The sequence below is a fragment of the Odontomachus brunneus genome, unplaced genomic scaffold (genome assembly GCF_010583005.1).
Source record: "Odontomachus brunneus isolate Ranch 3 - 2012 unplaced genomic scaffold, Obru_v1 Obru_scaffold_062, whole genome shotgun sequence".
In the NCBI taxonomy this organism is placed as follows: Eukaryota; Metazoa; Arthropoda; class Insecta; order Hymenoptera; family Formicidae; genus Odontomachus; species Odontomachus brunneus.
In genome coordinates this window covers 1,152,792-1,159,600 of record NW_022639512.1, presented here as the reverse complement: position 1 = coordinate 1,159,600, position 6,809 = coordinate 1,152,792, and positions in this window count along the sequence as shown.

The following is a 6,809-nucleotide window of genomic DNA, read 5'->3' as shown; positions in this document are numbered from 1 at the left end:
AGCCCCCCAGAGCTTCTCGTTACATTTGACTCTCCATATCTGCTACTCGCTTTACTACCACTATCTTTACTTCCCTTTTCCCCTACCTCCCCATTCTCACTATCCCTCTCCCTCCCCCAATGCCACATCTTATCCATCTTTTCTGTTAATTTCTCTATTCTCTCTTCTATCTCTTCTCTCCACGCATCCCACCTCCTCTCCCACAACTCCCTATATTCCATCCTTTCTTCTTGCAATTTCTTAATTTCTTTTTTTACTTGTTCACTCATCCTTACCCTTTCTTCCTGTATTTTCTTTAACTCCTTCTTTAACTGCTCATCCACTTCCTTCCTGACCTGCATCGTTATCTCTCTCCTCCACCTCTCCATTTGATCCCCTTCCTTTCCTTCTATCTTCTTATCCTCCTTACTCATTTCCTTAAATACCACCCTTTTCCCATTGCTTTTCTCCTCTGTCACTATTTTCCTCTGTCCTTCCCCTATTTTTTCTCTTACCCCTTTCCCCACCCCCCTCCTTACTCCTGCTGCCATAACCTCTAAAGTTCCCAACCTTTATTTCACCTCCAACTCCACTTCTCCTTCCTCCCACTTATCCCCTTCACTTACCCACCTACACCACTATTTTCCCTACCTGATTTCCTATACCTTACCTTACTATCTACCTTCCTATATTATTTCGCACGCACTTAACTAAACTCTTATTCTACGCACATACACACTCATGCACGCCACCTAACCAAGTCCCTAAAATGTTGATTATAGTAGTCAACGTACTTACAACGTACTTACCTACATTTTCTTTCATTAACTAGTCTTCACTCCTCACAGAACATTGACTGGCATTCAAGCTAATAAATGTAACGTTAATCAAATAAGTGGTAGTTAATATTAGCATGATAGGACTAAGACAAATTGAGGCAGATGCTTAAAATGGACACATTACCTTAATAATTTATCGACCATCTTTTGTGCAATTAACAGCGATGAATAGATTCAGAATCTGCAATATTACAGATAATTCTACAAAATAAAGAAGTGTGGGATATAAGCCGAACTGAGGTAACACGCGGCATCTTGACAATAACATCAATATAAGAGGACGAGAGAGAATGTGTTGGAGCAGGAGCCTGGGTAGCTCAGTGGCTTAAAGCAGTCGCCCGGCAAGCGAAAGACTCGGGTTCGAATTTCGGCCTAGCAAACTCCGGCTTCCGATATACTTTTCTCTCTGTCTCTTACAGTTCAGAAATGGAATTTGTGGATCCGCGAGCATTTGTAGTTCGGCGATCGGTGACATAGTTCGAAAAACCTTAGTGTTGAACAATAGAACATTCGCCAGTTAACGAGTTCGGTTGGCCAGAATCTGGGAGCGCGTTTGAATCGTCAAGGGTACCACAGGTGGGACAAAGGGGGTGTATATCAGTTGGACACGGGGCAATTGGACACAGTCCAATCACAAGTCGCTGTTCCAAGGGACCCTACAAATGTCTCTAATCATACGGTGCTGTGATTGGCTGTGTCCAAATGCACCGTGTCCAAGTGCACCGCTCCCGGAATAAAGAAAGGTTACCTATGCGGATACATAAACAAGGAAACCGTGTGAGACAAAGGTGGAAAGTGAAAACAAGAAGACAAAGCATTGTTCGATGAGGGCAACTAGAGGCAGAACAAGGATGGAAAGACAAAGGTTTTTGAGGACTTACCCTTGGATCAACTGAAGGCCGAGGCTTCTCGATTTAGATTGCCTTTGTCTGAGAGAACAGATGTTTTGATTGACGCAATATCGTCTCACCTTGAAAGTCATCGGCCGGTGCAGGACTTTGTTCATAATTTTAACGTTCATAATTTTAACGTTAACCAAGGACAGGACAGGAGGAGATAGAGGATCAAGCGGAAATAGTGGATCGACCAGCGATGGTGAACCCAGGGCAACTGGATGTAGTGGCATTGTTGGCTCAGATGATGGGTCAAATGCAGCAGCTGATTACAGCAGTGAATCGTAACACAATGAACTTGCAACAGCCTCCTAGAACGCATGGAAATTCCTCGCCGTTACCGCCGTCTGTAGCAGCCAGTGAACGAACATGCAGTAGCTTGATTTCACCGGCTAATGCTGTATCATTGTTGGCCTTGCAGATACCAGAGTTCGCAGGGGAGCCTACAGAAAACGTAAAAAGATGGATCCAACGAGTAGAACAAGTGGCGAGAGCGCATCGGACAACGGAGGATATCACGATGCTGGCAGCTTCTAGCAAACTCGCCAGGATTGCTAGGAAGTGGTACGACTCGCAAACGGGAGCTGTTCTCGAAAATTGGGCGAGTCTGAAGCAGAGTCTAGTGAGAATGTTCGACCGTCGGATTCCTTTCTTGGCGGTGATGCAGAAAGTCGAGGCTAGGAAATGGCTGCAGACGAGAGAGACGTTTCAAGAGTACGCGATTGATAAGTTATCCATGATGTACAGTCTGGATCTTCCTGTGCAGAACACTATCAACTTGTTAATTGGAGGAATCACAAGTGAGGCACTGAGGGCAATGGCAGCGACCATACGAGTGGACGCGGTGGACTGTTTTGTAGAATAAATGTGCCAGTTGACTGCTACAGTGTGTACAGAAGAGAAGACGTCAGTATACGCAAACAAAGGACCACAAAGTATGAGACCAGTGCTCCGGTGGAAGAACAAAGTGTGTAAGAATTGTGGCAGGAAAGGTTATAGCCACCCGGAGTGTAGGTCGTCACAGGTGCAGTGCTTTGTGTGCAAGGAGAAAGGACATCGTGTCCTAGGGTGAAGAATCGAGTTCAACTGTTGGCACCGGGGAATTCGGCTACGTCAGTATCTTCAACAGGAAGGCAGTTGGATCGGATGAGAGATGGAGTGACATCAGCGGACCAGACGTCGTCCGTAGGGGTGGTATTACAACGATGGAAAATTCCGATAAGTGAACCGTTTTTAACTATTGTCGAACTGAACGGTAGTAGTTGTAATTTAAAAGCGTTAGTAGATACAGGTAGTCCGGTCTCGTTTATAAAAAGTGCGTTATGCGATCAGTTATCTGTACAGCGGGGTAAGCAGAAAGTTAATTCGGGTGTTCGTAGATACAATACGTTGTCGAGTCACGCAGTAGAAATAATAGGTATTATGAAATCGTGCATCCGACTGAGTCTGGCATCGAATAGATTATTAGCAATAGATTTTAACGTATTTAAATCAAATTAATTCGAATACGACGTGATAATAGGTCGCGATTTTCTCAAGGACAAGTTAATGTTGACGGTTGAGTTGCCCTCGGAGGAAGAGTATAATTGTTTTGAAGAGTTTCCGAGCGTGGATATATATGCGGTATCAGAGGTCATTCCAGTGGATGATATTAAAATTGATTTTGAGTTAGATGTAAAGGATAGGTTAATCGAGGTCTTACAAGAAGTAGAGAGGTCTGAACGGCCAAAGGCAGAGGACGATTATAACGTACGTGTAAATCTAGTTGACCATTCCGTTTATTCGTACGCGCCGCGGAAGTTTGCTTTTGAGGAGAGGAAGCAAATACGAGAAATAATAGATGATTTAATTGAGAGAAAAATAATTAAAGAGAGTACGTCACCTTATTGTGCGAGAGTAGTTCCGGTGCGTAAGAAAGACGGTAGATTACGGTAGGTTATGCGTTGATCTTAGACCGTTAAACGAAAGGGTAGCTAAACAGAGGTTTCCGTTTCCTCTAATCGAGGATTGCTTAGCCCGGCTAGGAGAACACAGTGTTTTTACATTACTGGATTTAAGAGATGGTTTCCATCAGATAAAGGTGCATCCGTCTGACACAAAGTATTTTTCGTTTGCGACCCCGGATGGTCAGTATGAGTATACGTGTCTTCCTTTTGGTTTCTGCGAATCTCCGGCGGAATTCCAGAAAAGATTGATACAGATATTACGGCCGTTGATTCGAGAGGATAAAGTAATCGTATATATTGATGATATTTTGATTCCTTCTCAGACAATAGAATCTAACCTTGAAGTAATTGGGCAAGTGCTGTTGATTTTGAGAAATCACGGTTTCGAACTCAATTATGGAAAGTGTCAATTTCTTAAGGAAAAAATTGAGCATTTGGGATACATGATATCCAGCGAGGGGATTACGTTAAGTTTGGATTAGTGTTTAGTGTTGTCAAAAAGATATCACGCAAGAACCCGGGGGTGTTCTCAGTTATGGTTTAGATTTATAGATAGGGGACACTGGCCGGTGAGCGGATATTAGACACACGTAAAGTTTTAAAGTAATTAAAAGCACATTCGGGACGAATGTGATATCAGGCTGGCCGAACTGTAGGATATAAACCGAACTGAGGTAACACGCGGCATCTTGACAATAACATCAATATAAGAGGACGAGAGAGAATGTGTTGGAGCAGAAGCCTGGGAAGCTCAGTGGCTTAGAGCAGTCGCCCGGCAAGCGAAAGACACGGGTTCGAGTCCCGGCCTAGCAAACTCCGGCTTCCGATATACTTTTCTCTCCGTCTCTTACAGAAGTAAAGCAGATACGTATTAGTAGAGAATGTCATTTCTACAAATAACATATCAATCAATGTTTGATATGTTCTTTATAGTAGAAGAGGTAAATGATTTTATCGGATAGTGTCAAGTAGCATACATATATTCATTTTTAAAACATATTCTTAACATAAATATTTTCATTTTAGTGACCTGCAATTTTGCAAAGGAAAGAAATTTTTATCAGCTTCTCTAGTCAACATAAACCAATAATAATATTATATCAAAGTGTGTGCGTATATTAACACTCCGCTAAAAAATATTAATTTAACAGATTATATACTGTTTTTATTTTGTTACATACGAAATTATAACATAAATCCAATATTATTATAGGTTAATACTTACTACACGTGAGATTACTAATACTTCTTTTCATTAATTTAATATCAGTAAAAGTGTAACAGATCATTTATTCATATATTGATATATAAGAAAAATAATACGCGCTAATCATTAGAATAATAATTACGTATCTACCGACTTTTATCTTTTTATTTCTCTTGAGGACAAAGTATCACCTCATGTCGCTATGAAACTAATCCGATTACTGCTGAGACAGCTTTTACTAAAATCTGATTAAGCTAGGGAATTTTTTGAAATGGGTCGATTGAATACCACTGTTCAGTAGGATTTCCAATTCGACAACTTATCGTAAACGGGAGCGGTGCACTTGGACACGGTACATTTGGACACAGCCAATCACAGCACCGTGTGATTAGAGACATTTGTAGGGTCCCTTGGAACAGCGACTTGTGATTGGACTGTGTCCAATTGCCCCGTGTCCAACTGATATACACCCATCGTAAACACCCAGACTTATTTGATTGCGTGAACAATGAAAAAGTTCACGTGAAATCGATAGAGCGAAAAGTGAAAAGTGAAAAGATTCGCTCGAAGTTACGTGATCGCTGGCCAGTTCAGCAGTGCAGCTGAAAAGAATAGACCAAGTATATGGCACAGATGTCTATTGATCTATTCTTTTCAGCTGCACTGCTGAACTGATGTAATAAGTTAAAGTGAGACAAGTATATGTTTTCTCACTCTAACTTATTGCACCAGTTCAGCAGTAGCTGGAAAGAACAGACCATATACTAAACTAGATTACTAATGCAGGATTCACACCGCGTCCGATATCCAATGGGAGAATAGCTTTATAATATAGAATTAGGCTGCGTTCCGAAATGTACTGCCAGTATTGAAAATCTATAGTTTATGTTACGTATATTATAGAATTTCAGTACTGGCAGTGAATTCGCAGCCTTCAATTCTCCATTGGAAAGCTATTCTTTTATTGGATATCGAATGTCGTATGTTGGACATCGGACGCGGTGTGAATCCTGCATGAGGTTGCGTTCCTTTTGGGCGCTCATGCGCTGTCATTCTATCTTTATCACTCATTAAATGCGGAAGAAAGATATGGCTCTTGCACACAGGACGCGGTAATACTTGCCACGCGGCGAAAGTTTGCGCGACAACCAATCAATATGCTGCTTTCCGTAATAACTTTGTAGCTCTTACGAAAAAACAATATATTGATTGGCTGTCGAACTTCCGCCGCGAACTTCCGCCGCGCAGCAAGCATTACCGCGTCCTGTGTGCAACAACCAATAGAGTGACGCTTATAATCACTTTAAACGCGTGAAAACGCCCAAAAGGAACACAGCCTATGACTGCGTTCGCTTTTGCAGGATTCACACCACATCCGACGTACAACATCCAATATCCAATAAAAAAATAGCTTTCCGATGGAGAATTAATGGAGGATTCATCGACCGCGTCGATGTCCGATTTGTATGTACTTGACCGGAAAAAAAAACTCCGGTTGGAAAACTATTCTTTTAAATCGTTTGTACTTCGTATAAAGAGTTTTAAAGTGCAATTGAAAAGATTTGTGAGTCATTCTATTCCTTTTAATTAATTGTTCTTTTTTGGACCATGTATTTAGCCGGAAATAAAGTCCGGATCCAGACAGCACAAGAACTTCTGAGAACGTTCCAGGGATATTCTGAGGATATTGGACATTCTCAGAACGTTCCCTGGATATCTGTGCTGTTAGGGGAGGTAAATTAAACAAAGGTTCGGTATGGTATCGTTTGTATTTCGTATGAAGAGTTATAAAGTATCATTAAAAAGGTTTGTGAGTCATCCAGATAATTTTAATTAAATATTAAAAAATCATATATTTGGCCGAAATATCGATCTCAAGCACTGCTGTGGAAATACCGTCAGGCACGATCGGTGTACTATCTAGTATTTCAATATTCCTGGTTCT